We start from the raw sequence: 14989 nt of genomic DNA on the forward strand, positions 1-14989 counted from the left end.
ATTGACAAAAATTAGTATTATAAGCACCTTGAAAGGATCCTCAAGAGTAGTTTTTTGTGCCGAAAAATTTTTCTGTCACGAAAAAACTCGAGGTGAGCTTTTTCGTCTTGGGTCATTTTAGCTCTTTGTTGAACAATTTTTTTAATGAATAAATGTTATTATTTAATAAGATATTTTCAGGAGGACCTGCCAGCCTTGGCATAAAATACAAAGAAATAAACATAAAGACGGCATTGTGCTCTATGGCCAGTAAATCAAACGAAGAAAAAAAAACACACAAAAATGAATATTTTAACCGTGCCTAACAAGGCGTCTTCAAGGCCTGATAAGCATGAGTGCTCCCAAGCTATGGTTGGGGCCTCGGAGCAAGGATTCACTCCCCCCGTCCCTAACGATCCAGAAGGACAGCCCTAAATTGTGCCTCACAGTGGTGGAGTGGAGTGACATTCTATTAGGCGCCTAGTCCAACAAAGAGAATAGCTAACGCACTAGGGCACCTAGGGTCTTGGTAGCCTTTGGTCAAGTTAATTCCCATAAAACACCTATGGATATGGAAGATCGATTGCAGAGAGATACTACTTTTACGGCGTTCGTGGTAGTCAAAGCGGACCAGGTCAGGGTGGTGCCTGGCCCGACAAGTATGCAAGCCGCCCTATAAAGAAAACATCTGAATATGGGCGCGTGGAGTGTTCGCAGCTGCAAGCTTGAATCCACGCAACTTCTCCTTGCAAGGGAGCTTCAGAAGTATAAAATCAACGTTTGTTGTCTGTCAGAAACGAGACTTAATGATGTTCTGTCCAAAAAGTTGACCGTTTCCGAATCTGACTCATTCCACTTCTATAACTCGGGTCCCAATGATGGTTCCGGCCAGTAAGGAGTTGGGTTCCTAATAGATGGTCCTACTGCATCATGCGTCACCTCTTGGGAGCCAGTGTCACCAAGGATCGCCATGATCAGACTGAGAGGCCACATAACCATAATCGCCGTGTACGCTCCGATAAGGGACAGTAGTGACGCGGTCAAAGATGCCTTTTATTATGACCTACAAAGAATCATCGACAAGACACCAAGGCGTGCCATACTCTTTGTAGCTGGAGACTGGAACAACCGGCTTGGCAGAGTAGACCCTGACACAGCAGCAGTTATTGGCCGCCACACCGTTGGTGGCAGATGTATCAATGGAGAAAGGCTTTTACAGCTAGCCAGATACAACAACCTATGCGTCACAAACACTCTCTTTGAGCACAAAAGACGCCACCTCGTTACATGGCGTTCGAACGACGGTGTAACAACAGCCCAGATCGACCACATCTTAGTCAGCAGAAGATGGAGGAGCTCCTGCACAGATGCCCGGGTATACAGAGGAGCAGACATAGGATCTTGAAATGGATCTGACCACTATGTCCTCACTTGCAAAGTCGTCACCGCCTTAGTAGAAAGAAGCGACAAAAGGCAGGGAAGTGCTTCGATGTGTCGAAACTGAGATGCCAGGAAATCAAAGCCGACTTCTAGTTAAAGCTAAGCAACCGGTTCGATGCCTTGAATCGTCTCTCACTCGTCGATGAAGAATGGGCGCAGATAAAAATTATGACACAAGACGTAGCTGAGGAGGTGCTTGGTCACAAAAAACGAAAACAACGAGCCTGGATCTCTGACCACACCTTAAAATTAGTCGAGAAGAAGTGACCCCTCGTGGGAGGTGCAAAAGAACCCTTAAAAGTAGCCGGCAAAGCAATTAAACAGTCACTGAAACGGGGCAGAGAACAGGACTGGTCAGATCTGGCGAATGAGTTGGAAAAAGCGTCCAGGAGCCACAACAGCAGGAAATTGTTCAAACTACTGAAAGAAGCGACTGGAAAAGCTCCTGTAAAGGTTGACACACTGAAAGATAAGTCCGGAGAACTCATCCGAACAGAAGAAGGACGCATGGAACGCTGGCGAGAGCATTTTTCTGAGCTACTGAACCCTGTCAAACCCCCGGGCGATCTACCTGCCTTCTCGAGTGCTGCTAGAGAGCCCTACGCAGTAAACCTCGATCCGCCAAGTATTGCGGACGTACAAAAAGCGCTGAAGTGCATGAAAAATAATAAAACTCCTGGAGAGGATGGGATCCCTTCTGAAATGTTCAAGGCCTCACCAACTCTACTATGCCGCCTAACCAACCTGTTTGTCCAGTTGTGGACGAAGAAGACCTTCCCAAAAGACTGGAAAGTATCAGTCCTCGTTCCGCTATACAAAAAAGGAGATAAGGCCATTTGCGGAAACTATAGAGGTATCTCCCTGATCGAACATGCCATGAAGATCTTCTGCGTCATTCTTTTGAATAGATTCAAAGACGCACGTGACAAGTTAACCCGTCCTGAACAAGCAGGCTTCAGACCAGGCAGAGGCTGTCCAGAACAGATATTGACGATTCGCCTCATCCTTCAGCAGTTCAGCAGGTTTCATCTACCCCTTCTCATCGCCTTTATTGACTTTGCAGCTGCCTTCGACTCTCTCATCAGTGAGGAGCTATGGAGAATTATGGCTGAAGACGGTGCGCTACAGGAGATCATTGAGATACTCCGAAGTGCGTATAAGGACACTGAGACTTGCGTCCGTGTTTCCGGCAATGACACCCCTAAGTTTCCAGTGGAGTTTGGGGTAAAGCAGGGATTCCCTCTTTTGCCTATATTATTCAACTACGCAATAGACTGGATCAAGTATAATGCAATGAGAAACCACAGCGGAATAGTCTTCGGACAAATAACTGGTTTCCTCCAGCCCCTGACAGATCTGGACTTCGCAGACGACGTTGCTGAGCTGGAAACTACCGCCGACAGCTTACAAGGCATGATCGACGATACCTATGAGGTCTCAAAACGCATCGGACTGGCCATCAGCGGCGCAAAGACTAAAGTATTGGCTCTCAACCAACCTGCTCCTTGGCAAGTTACCCTCGACGGTGAGCCAATAGAAAACGTTGAGGAATTCAAGTATCTTGGCTCTATCATAACACCAGATGGCGGAGCTGAAAGGGATATCTCGGCCCGCATAGCAAAAGCCTGGGGAGTCTTTAATAGTCTGAAAAAAAACATTATGGACCAGACGGGAGATCTCAACCAAAACAAAATTCAGAATCTATGGTGCAACTGTTGGAGCAGTACTTCTGTATACTTGCAAGACATGGCCGATCAAGACTGAAGATGCGAGAACTTTGGACGTGTTCGACCCCCGCTACCTTCGTTACATCCTCCGCATTAAGAGCTGGGACAGGATTTCCAATAGTGAAGTAAGGAGTCGCTGTGGGCAATCAGAAGAGCTATCGCTTATCATTAAAAGACGTCGCCTGAAGCTCCTCGGCCACACATTGCGCCGTCCCGAAGGCACGATATGTCGAGACGTTCTTGTCTGCGAACCAGCCCCCTCCTGGAAACGTAAAACAGAAGGACAAAAGAAGAACCTGTGGCAAAAATTCAAGGAGGACCTGGAACAGTGGGGAGGATTCAGGAGACACGGTCGGAGATGGGACAAAGACTGGCTGAAGATCGCCGGAGAAGCTGCAGCCGACAGGTCCAAGTGGTCGTCGGAAGTCATCCCAAGATCCTTTGGTGCCGGGCAGGACAGTTCATCGTCTGGTTCCCGCCGAAAGTAAAGAAAGTAAAGTAAGTAACCTAAAACATATAATATACAATTACTTAACATTTCTAATTTGAAAATACCTTCGTGAAACCACCTTACAAAAGTAACTGGATTAAACATTTTAAAATAGCAAATGAACTAGGAATAAGTTATAGCAACATAAATTTATGCAAAGGTTCTGATGCTGCTATTCGCTTAGGTTTGTTATTTGAACGAACCTGTGGGACATCTTGCAATACTTTATTTTTAAATATTGGTTCATTTTTTTAAAATAAATCAAATAGGATCAATATTTATATTCCCAGTATTTCTATTAATTGATAAACCTACAAAAATATGTTTTTTTATTTCTAATGCTTCAAGAGCCCATTGAGCGAAACCTCTATCATTGGAAATGGCTGTTGCTTTCTCAGTAACCCTCTCGCAGGCACTGGGGCTTTATGAGGACACTTTTCCTAAACTCACCTCCAGCTGAAGATTAACGTTTTTTTTACCAGGACTTTAGTGCTATCTCTTCTCAAAAGGCGTTTACCGAAGGTTTTCAAAAACCTGCGACGGGTGACATTCAATATCAGAAACATTTATTGTACATGTACTTATACGTAAAAGGTGAATTCAAATTTTGAATTTTATTGTATCTAACCTAGAAGTTTTTGAGCTGCGGGAATTTTTCTCCAGAATTATCTGGCCTATTGCCTATACGCTGGCTGTTTTTTTATGTTTTAAAAGCATTTAGTTCAGGTTTTCTGGCCATCATCTTTTTTTCAACACATAAAGACACTGGCCAAATTCGCTCCTAATGCAGAATCACCCCTGTCTATGTCCGAGGACAGTGCTCTACTAATATTAATACATTTGGAGAGGTACCTAACTGTAAAAGTGGATATTATCACTCTGATTTAGGTAGATGATGATCTCGTTCATAATGTCCTTGTTGTAGAATCGGCCCGTCTGTTATCTACCGTAAAAAAATGAAGAAAAACTGATAATGCTAAAGTAAATTATCTTGCCCAGATGCGAAGTAAGTTGACTGACGAAAAACCCATCAAAATCATATTTGACGAGGAAACTGATATCAATTATGAAGAGTTAGATCTAGATCTTACAAGTGATGAAGAGGACGGTTGAGACCCAACCTGGGTCCCATCTGAAGTGGTAGACACTTTCTTTGGCCAAAACTTGGCTTAATTACTCAACCGATTGCCTGTAAGCGAAACCGATTCAAATGCCGAAGAGTTACCACCTTCATTAAAAAGGATTAGAACTTGTTCTAGTTAGAAATCAGCTGCTAATATATCAGCCAAGCCAAAAGGTAGCTGTGACACGGCTAGAAGCGACCATTTTACACCATCGGTAAGCAGACAGTTTTGTCAGGAAAACTAAAGTGCTTTCCAATGCGAGTCTATGGAAAGTAAGAGTGCTCTCAAATCGAAACGAGGAGGTAGAAGCTGCTGACCGTTTTGAAGCATTAACGACTTTTTAAATCCAGGTGAAGAGAGTTCGCAATTCTAATAGCTACACTACGAGAAAAATGGCTATGAGGTTAGTCTTACCGTTGCTGAGCTCCACATCTATCTTGGTTATTTATTGGTGATTAGCTACGTTTGCTACGCAAGGCGTCAGACCTATTCGTCCAGGTCTTTGCGACTACCGCTTGCAGCCGACTACATATCTAGTAAGTATCATAGCCAGCGCCATAGCGCTGCCTAAGTAAAGAACGATGTGGGAAAAATGTATTATATTTTTTTCTTTTTATTCTCCATACCCGGGCATTTCGTAACGAAGGAGTTGTCGTAGAAACTTCGAAAATGGCTCATTCGATTGGAAATTGGAGTGGCTAGTGCCCTTTTTAACAGTTGAGAGTGATTGGAGGGCAACTAGCCCCCCCCCCCTCCACGCCCATCATTCCCCAGAACACATCCAATAAAAATTTTGAGATAGCCATTTTGTTCAGCGCAGTTCATTCCAAGATAGAAAATATCTTTTTGAGGAGGACACTCCCCCACAACTCTCTGGGCACGGGTTTTAAGTTATCCACTGGGGGCATATAATTCTTTTATAGATGGTTTAGTCGTAGAAGCTTCAAAAAAGGATCATTTGATTGAAATTCAAAGGGATAGTGCCCTTTTTAATAGTCGAAAGTGATTGGAGGGCAACTAGCCCCCCTCACGCCCATTATTCTCCCAAACACATCCAAGCAAAATATTGAGATAGCCATTTAGTTCAGCGTAGTGGATTTCCAGATGGAAAATATGGTTTTGAGGAGGACACACCCCCACAACCCTCAGAGCAAGGGTTGCAAGTTATGCCCTGGGGCATATAAGGTTTTTATAGAAGGCGTTGTCGTAGAAACTTAAAAAAAGGCTCATTAGATTGGAAATTCTAAGGGCTAGTGCCCTTTTTGCAAGTCGAAAGTGATTGAATTGCAACTAACCGCCCTCTCACGCCCGTCTTTTTCCCATACACATCCAATCAAAATTTTGAGATGGCCATTTTATTCAACGTAGTTTTAAGTTCTGTAAATTAGGTCTTTGAGGATGAGAACCCCCTCAGAGCCCTCAGGATAAGGCTTGTAAGTTATGCCGTGGGGTATATGAAGTTTTTATAGAATGCGTTGTCTTAGAAACTTCAAAGAAGGCTCATTTTATTAGAAAATGAAATGGGTTGAGTCCTTTCCAATACCAGAAAGTGAGTGCAAGGTGGGTAATACTCTTTTCACGCCCACCATTTCCCCAAAAACATCCCATCGATATTATTATTTTACTCATTTTTTAACAGAGTTAAAACTAAGGAAATTGTGCATATGATCAGGACACTCCCCAGAGTCTTCAGGGCAAGGGTTATAAGTTATGCCCTGGGAGCATATAAGTTTTTATTGAAATTTTTGTCGTAGAAACTTGAAAAAGGCTCATTCGATTTGAAATTCAAAAGTCTAGTGCCTTTTTAATAGTCGAAAGTGATTTCAGGGCAACTAGCCCCCTTCTATCGCCACAATGTAGTATTTTTTTCTCCATACTCCGACACTTCGTATCGAAGGAGTTGTTGTCGAAACTTTGAAAAGGGCTTCAAAAAGTGCCCTTTTTAATAGTAGAAAGTGATTGGAGGGCAACTAGCAACCCCCTCCCATGCCCATCATTCCCCCAAACACATCCAATCAAAATTTTGAGATAGCCATTTTGTTCAGCGTAGTTGATTTCCAGATAGAAAATATCTTTTTGAGGAGGACATTCCCCCAAAACACTCGGGGCAAGGATTTTAAGTTATGCCCTGGGAGCATATAAGGTTTTTATAGAAGGTATTGTCGTAGAAACTTCAAAAAAGGCTCTGTCGATTGGAAATTCGAAGGGCTAGTGCCCATTTTAATAGTCGATTGTAATTGGAGGGCAACTACCTCCCCCCTCTCCAACGCCCATCATTCCCCCAAACACACACAATCATAATTTTGAGATAGCCATTTTGTTCTGCGTAGTTAATTTCCAGATAGAAAATTTGTTTTTGAAGAGGACACTCCCCCACAACCCTCGGGGCAAGGGATGTAAGTTGTGCCCGTAGCTTTCGACTATTAAAAATGTCTAGCGCCCTTTTTAATTGTCAAAAGTCATGGGAGGGCAACTAACCTCCCTATCACGCCCACCTTTTCCCCAAACACATCCAATCAAAATTTTGAGATAGACAATTTATTCAACGTAGTTTTAAGTTCTGTAAATTAGGTCTTTGAGGATGAAAACCACTTCAAAGCCCTCAGGACAAGGGTTGTAAGTTATGCCCTGGGGAAATTTAAAGTTTTTACGGAATGAGTTTTCGTATAAACTTTTAAAAAGGGTTCAATCGATTAAAAACTTGAAAAAGGACTCATTTGATCATAAAATGAAATGGCTAGTGCCCTTTTTAATAGTCAAAAGTAATTGGAAGGCAACTAACACCCCTTCCACGCCCACCATTTTCCCAAAACACATCCATCAAAATTTTGAGATAGCCATTTTGTTCCACGCAGTTTAAGTTAAGGAAATTATACCTTTGAGCAGGACACTCCGCCAGAGTCTTTGGGGCAAGGGCTTTTTTAATAGTCGAAAGTGATTTGAGGGCAACTAGCCTAACCCCCCCCCCCTCTCGCCCACCTTTTCCTCAAACACATCCAATAAAAATTTTTAGATAGTCATTTTGTTCAGTGTTGTGGATTTCAGATGGAAATTATGATTTTGAGGAGGATACTCCTCCACAGCCCTCAGGGCAAGGGTTGTAAGGTTTGCTCTGGGGGCATATAAAGTTTTTTTTTTATAGAAAGCGTTGTCGTACAAACTTCAAAAAAAGCTCATTTGATTGGAAATTGAAATGGCTAATGCCCTTTTTGATAGTCAAAAGTGATTGGAAGGCAACTAATACCCCTTCCACGCCCACCATTTCCCCAAACATATCCAATCAAAATTTTTAGATAGTCATTTTGTTCCACGCAGTTTAAAGTTCAGGAAATTATACCTTTGAGCAGTACACTCCCCGAACAGTCTTCAGGGCAAGGGTTATAAGTTATGCCCTTGGGGTATATAAGTTATTATTAAAATCTTATAAAATAGACTATTGAAAAGAATAGTCTTCATTCTTTGGGCTGACTAAACGAATGTGGAGAAGAACCCTCGAAGAATACAGGATGCAAAACCCTGCCGAAAATTCAGTCCAAAAGGAAGTGTCTCCGAAGCTATTGAAGCCCCTCTGGGAAGAGCTGGCAAAGGATGACATTGTCAACCTTCAAAATAGGTTCATAACATGCTTTGACAGAAAGCGTTGCATCGAAAAGATTCCTGATAGGAGGTAAATGACGAAATCCGTGAGACAGTTGGTTATTCTTTGATAACTTCCTTTGAAAAAAGGTAGTTTTTCACTGTTGGTCCTGTGTTGCGTAAGCGAACAAAGCTTTACAAGGCTCCCGGAAAATCACTAGCTGAATCGAGTGACAGAGAAGATGAACATCTTGAGGATTTAAGGACGAGTGAAGTAAAATCTGGCAAAGCTAAAATGAAGCCGAATAAAGGGAAGGGATCGGGAAAAGGTTATGAGAAGTCGTAAATCTAGACTGCTCATCTGATGACGCATCAGACGACTTGGTGGAAAGAGTTTGAGACGATTCCAGTGAACTTAATTAGGATAAAGGTCAGAACAGTGAACATGAGGGCGGTGACAATGCTGCTTGTAAGAAGTTCTCGGATCTCCCAATTAAACTGTCTGACTTCTACGCTGTGTTCTATGAGAAAGATTTCTAAATTGAGCGAACAGAAGACTTTCCAGATGAAGGGATGGTGAAGTTATAATTTATAGAACGTGTGAGCAATGATGATTTCAGTTACAACTGGCTCAAGAAAGGTGATGTCATTGTTGTCGAAGAAAGACATGTTTTCGCTGGACCACTCGTATAAAAGGGCTTGGCCTTTTCCAAATTATAGGGCATCTTGAAGTTACCAAGTCATACAAAAAACTTTGCAAAGAACACAATTCTAGCCTTCGGTTCTCAGGGATTTTTCTGCATATTCGGTTTTTTGACATAATCTTAGTCTAATTTTCTGTATTTTTCTTAATTTTGTTCAATATAAGCGACTTTTTTTTACATTGAATCTTAGAAGAAAAACTTTGTAAATAAGTAGTTGTTAAAACTTACCGAAAGGATGGCCAACTTTGAACAAATTAGGAAACTACATGAACAGTATGTAAAGTAAAATAACGTCGTTCAAAGTTGGACGAAGTGTGGGTAACTTTAAAATCCATTTAAAAAAAAAAATATGGACCTGTGGAATGCGATAGAAAAAATTTGTATTGTCCACCCTCTTCAGCGGTCATAAATACGTATGTAAATGTGTTTCTAGGTTGTTATGTTACCATTTACAAAATTTATTGCGAAATAAAGGAGAAAAAAGGTGCTTTTAGTTCATAGTAACCCCGTTTAATGCCTTTTTCAATAGTTGAAAGTGATTGAAGGGCAACTAGTCCCCTACCCACGCCCACCCTCCTATTTGCCCATTATGTTTAAAAACTAAATTTTGCCTTAAGATTAAATCAAAATGCACTGTTTCAATGCTAATTCCCAATAAGACATATCAACCATCCCAAGAACGACTGAGGGTATTATGTTCAAACTTTCGGGGCTACTTCTGCTCTTAAAATTCAACCGATTCAAAATAGCATAAGTGTATCCAAGCTATCAAATAAATTAAACAGGTTTTTTTGCGAATGGTATCAAGCTTTCTATTTCAGGTCAACTAGAGGAGGTATGAAACTAAATTAAACACTACTATTTGTGTTTAGATTTTTAAAAGGGTGTAAGTTGTTAAGAATGGCTGAAAATATTTCTCCAGCTTACAAATAGCATGTAAAACTATAAAGTCTTAAAAAAGAAAAGATTTAAAGGATTATTTTCTTTTTCCCTGAAAAGACTGTGTCAATATAAAATGAACAGAAATTAATTAAAAAACTTTTCCACAAAATAAGTTTTTCAAAGAACAGTAAAAAATTACATTAAACCAAAAATGAGCAAAAATAAAATCAATTAATCTACCAAGCGTGAAATTACTACCAATCAGCATCGATAAATAAATGAAACCCAAAACGAACAGAAATTACAATAAATAACCGAGTCAAACTCAAAACGAGCAGAAATTAACATGATATGGGTTTAAAACCCCTATGCCTTCCCAAGAACAGACCATAATTTGCACTTTACTGAAAAAAAAATACAAATAAATGTGAATTGTCAGTTTAATATGTATATACTGATATTTAATAATCAAAATGTTAATATTATTTGATTTATTAAAGTCATGAAAGTAAAAACATTTATATTTTTTCAGTAAAGTGCAAATTATGTTCTGGGCTTGGGACTAAATTAATTTGGACTATTTTAATCTTTAAAATGCTATCCCTTTTCTAAATGGCCAAATGCCCAAGCATTGGCTAATTATGATACACTAACAGAAATATAAGCCCAAACACCAAATATGATAAAATCTAGAGTCCTAAGCTATTTGTGCGTGTATTTTTCTGCTTTTAATCTGTTTTAATTAGACTACGAATTCTTTAATTAATAAACCCTTTATAAGTCTATTGACAACCCTCAACATGGAATTTTCGCCCTGACTCTAATTTCAGTTTAAATATCTCATATGTAAGTATTAAATTAATTTAGCATTATTATTTTAGAATTTTTCTGCTTTTAATTTAGCATTAATTTAGCATTTTTCTGCTTTTAATCCGCTTAAATTTGATTACGCATCCTTTAATTAATAAAACCTTTATAAGTCTATTAACGACCCTCAAAAGGGAATTTTCGCCCTGACTCTAATTTCAGTTTAAGGGTCTCAAATATAAGTAATGGTTTAATTTAGTATGATACCTGGGTCTAGCCTAAGCGACAGAAATCTTTCTGAAGCTTATTAGTTGATTTAAATATCATTCTCAAAGGGAAATTATACAGGCTAGTGGTAGCTTTTTATTCTACTTAATAAAGAACTTCACTTACTCGTATTCTTTGTTTCCGAGGCAAAACTACTTGATTTTTTTTCAGATTCGTTTATTTTATTTAACTTGGTACTTTATTCGCTTAGCGACCTTTCCCATATTCTTTTAGACAATCGCCAATATTTTTGTTAACAAGTAGTTTTTTTCCTGCATTTTGAAGCCTTGCATTCCTCTGTTTTATAACAAACTGGTCTAAATTGAGTCCTTAAATATTTATCACGGGTTCAAAAGTCATTCAATACTTGAACAAAGAAATATCATTACATGATCTATGACTAGTTACGGAAAGCAAAGTTATGTTCAACTTTAAGCCAATTTGAAATTTTCCCTTTATTTCTGATCTATTAGAGAAAGGGGATTCCAAGTTTCACTGAAATTGATTTACCCAAGTTGCACAAAAATAAGGCCCCCTTACAATCTCCTCAATTTAGAATCTTAGTATTATTGTTGTTGTAAAATGAACAAGAGAAGAGAAACACAAATTTACTAAGATCAATTGTAACTCAATTTCTCCTTATACTACTTCTTAATTGAACCCCTGAGACTTTTGGTCGCGATAATCAATTTACAATTTTCGTATTTTTTTTGAATATTATTCCTACTGAGTCCTATTATTCCTAATGAAGTCCTATTATATATATAAAGAGCGTAAAAATATTAAAAGTCAATGTCCAATATGTTGTTAGATCTTTTCTTTTTTTCTTCTTGCAAGGAAACTTGTATTTGCTTCACTTCATCCAGGCCAATGGTTGAATTAACCTTATTCTGAAAGTAAATAGAAAATAAATATTCAATTTCGTTTTCCGAAATGTAGTAGAACGTTTTGGTCGTATATCCTGGATCTGGTAAAAGTTATTAAAAAATACTTGAGTACAACTTGGTTTTAATATAAGCCTTTCCGTTTATCCTTCAGAAGTTTCAGGTTTTATTTTTACTTTTATCATTCAAGCGTGGCGTCCCCAAATAAATAACGGCTCAGTCGTATCGCTTTTCCATTACTGACAGTCATAATTGTATATTGGTAAAGATATGAGAGACATTTTTACAAATTATAAGGTAATTCTTAAAAGAGTATTTGAAGGTGCCAAAAAATTCAGTAGCAGAGGGAGATTGAAAATCAATGTCAAATAAAAAAAAATTCATCCGAGGAAAAAATATTACGTCAGTTGTCTAAGTAAAAAAATTCGACTGATTAAAATTTGAACTTTAGGAACATTCTGAATTTATCTATATGGTCGAAGACAGAAAAATTACAAACTACTACCAGTTTAAGCTGGCGTGTTGCTACGTTACAAATAGTAGTTTTATATAATTTCCATAATCCATATCCTGTATTTCACGGATATTTTAAATCCTATCGGCAGTGCCCTTTATTTTCAACAATATCCTAAATCCTATGGGCAATGCCATTTATTCCTATCAATACTTCTTAGATGGTGCTATTACTTTAATTTTATCAATGAATAGTTGTCACATTTTGGCCTGAATTATGATTTTCTCTAGTATCCATAGACCAAATATAAAAGAGGTCAAAAGTGAAAATGCTTTTTCCAAAAATAGGGTAACTACCACTAACTTTACCTCCTCTTACAGAAGTCATACTTCCATGCTACATCTTTAACCTAGCGGAACATATTTCCAAAGACACAAAATTGTCTTAATTTATTTAAGGTTTCGACATATCCCATCTGATCCCCCCAAAAACGTCTTTTTTCTAGTCAAAATCATCCAGTGCTTACAATACCCCATTCCCGGGAACCAAACGGGGATCTCCTAACCTATCCTAAGAAAAAGGATTTTTTTTCTTTCCCAAATTCGACAATTCAGGTTCTGAGCTCTACTTGAAATATCAAATATTGGTAAATGGTCGATACACTACTATTCATTTTTTTAGAAGCCATTTTAAGAATGTGGTTGCCTTCTTTGTCTCAATTTTCCACCTAGGAGACTCCAATTCAAGTTCATGATCATGAATACTTTGTAAGTAAATGCAAATGCAACCTTTGCACGCTGTTACGCAATCCTATTTAGTATCCCTATGGATGCAAACCTTTTTGCTTTCTTAACAGTCGGAAACAACCCTGTTTTGCATCTTTCGGAGGTGAAAGTAACCTATTTTTGTATTCTTGAGAAGTGTCCTATCAAGCTCTCTTTGAAATACGTGACTCCTTTTCATGAATTGTCGGTGACTCCTAATCACGCTAGGTCTTCTCCTAAACGTTAACATATATCTAGACACTACAGAATTCGGGCCTTTGTCTTCTACTGGTTCCCTAACCATTCCCTGGTAGCCTCAGTACATTATGCAAAATTACCCTCAAAATTTTCTTGGGGTTGTCTAATAGGCGCTAGAGCTAAACAATATTTTGGTTTGTGTCCTGTTTCACTACAGCGGACACGCATTGAAGGTTCTTCATATTCTGATTGTCTATGTGGACCCCCACAAGTCCAGCATCTTATGGGAACGTTTTTTCTTTGACTAAAATTATTCCTGGAATAATTGCCCCTAGTTGGTCTTGACATATCAGAGGCAACGCTGTAGCGTTGCCTATAGTAAAGGCCATACGGCTACAATGTTTTATTATTATTATTTATTATTATTTTTTTTTCCCAGAGGCACTTCATATGGAAGGGTTTGTCGTAGAAACTTCAAAGGGGGATCATTCGATTGGAAATTGAGAGTTCTAGTGCCCTTTTTAATAGTCGAAAATGATTGGAGGACAACTAGCCCCCCCCCCACGCCCCCCCTTCCGCCCAATACATCCAATCAAAAATTTGAGATAACCATTTTGTTCAGCGTAGTTGATTTCCAGATAGAAATTATATTTTTGAGGAGGACACTCCCCCAAAACCCTCAGGGCAAGGGTTTTAAGTTATGCCCTGGGGGCATATAAGGTTTTTATAGAAGGCGATGTCGTAGAAACTTCAAAACAGGCTCAATTGATTGGAAATTAAAGGGCTAGTGCCCTTTTTAATAGTCGAAAGTGATTGGAGTGTAACTAGACCCCCTCCCCCCCCACGCCCATCAATTCCCCAAACACATCCAATCAAAATTTTTAGATAGCCATTTTGTTCAGCGTAGTTGATTTCCAGATAGAAAATATATTTTTGAGGAGGACACTTCCCCAAAACCCTCAGGGCAAGGGTTTTAAGTTATACCCTTGGGGCATATAAGGTTTTTATAGAAAGCATTGTTTTAGAAACTTCAATAAAGGCTCATTAGATTGGAAATTCAAAAAGCTAGTGCCCTTTTCAATAGTCGAAAGTGATTGGAGGGCAACTAGCCTCCCCCCCCCCCCACGCCCATTATTCCCCCAAACACATCCAATCAAAATTTTAGATAGCCATTTTGTTCAGCGTAGTTGATTTCCAGATATAAAATATATTTTTGAGGAGGAAACTCCCCCACAACCCTCAGGGCAAGGGTATTAATTTATGCCCTTGGGGCATATAAGATTCTATAGAAAGCGTTGTCGTATAACCTTCGAAACAGGCTAATTCGTTTGGAATTTAATGGGATTGTGCCCTATTTCATCTTCGAAAGTGATTTGAGTGTCACTAGCCCCCCCCCCCCCACGCCCCTTTTTCCCCCAAACACATCCAATCAAAATTTTGAGATAGCCATTTTGTTCAGCGTAGTTGATTTCCACCCAGAAAATATATTTTTGAGGAGGACACTCCCCCACAACCCTCAGGGCAAGGGTTTTAAGTTATACCCTGGGGGCATATGATGTTATTATAGAAGGCGTTGTCGTAGAAACGTCAATAAAGGCTCATTAGATAGGAAATTCAAAAAGCTAGTGCCCTTTTTAATAGTCGAAAGGGATTGGAGGGCAACTAGCCCCCCCCCCATGCCCATTATTCCCCA

The 14989-nt window shown here is 39.3% G+C and overlaps 1 protein-coding gene and 1 pseudogene across 1 annotated transcript in view; both read left to right on the forward strand.

The window, feature by feature from the left end:
• The window catches only part of LOC148948151 (uncharacterized), a 430626-nt gene that overhangs the window by 247847 nt on the left and 167790 nt on the right, over window positions 1-14989 (forward strand). The gene's annotated exons all lie outside the window — the stretch shown is intronic.
• Window positions 950-1384, forward strand: LOC148948153 (protein CFDP2 pseudogene; annotated as a pseudogene).

Source organism: Artemia sp. Qi Xiang Cuo, chromosome 10, assembly GCF_049724085.1.
Source record: "Artemia sp. Qi Xiang Cuo chromosome 10, ASM4972408v1, whole genome shotgun sequence".
NCBI lineage: Eukaryota > Metazoa > Arthropoda > Branchiopoda > Anostraca > Artemiidae > Artemia > Artemia sp. Qi Xiang Cuo.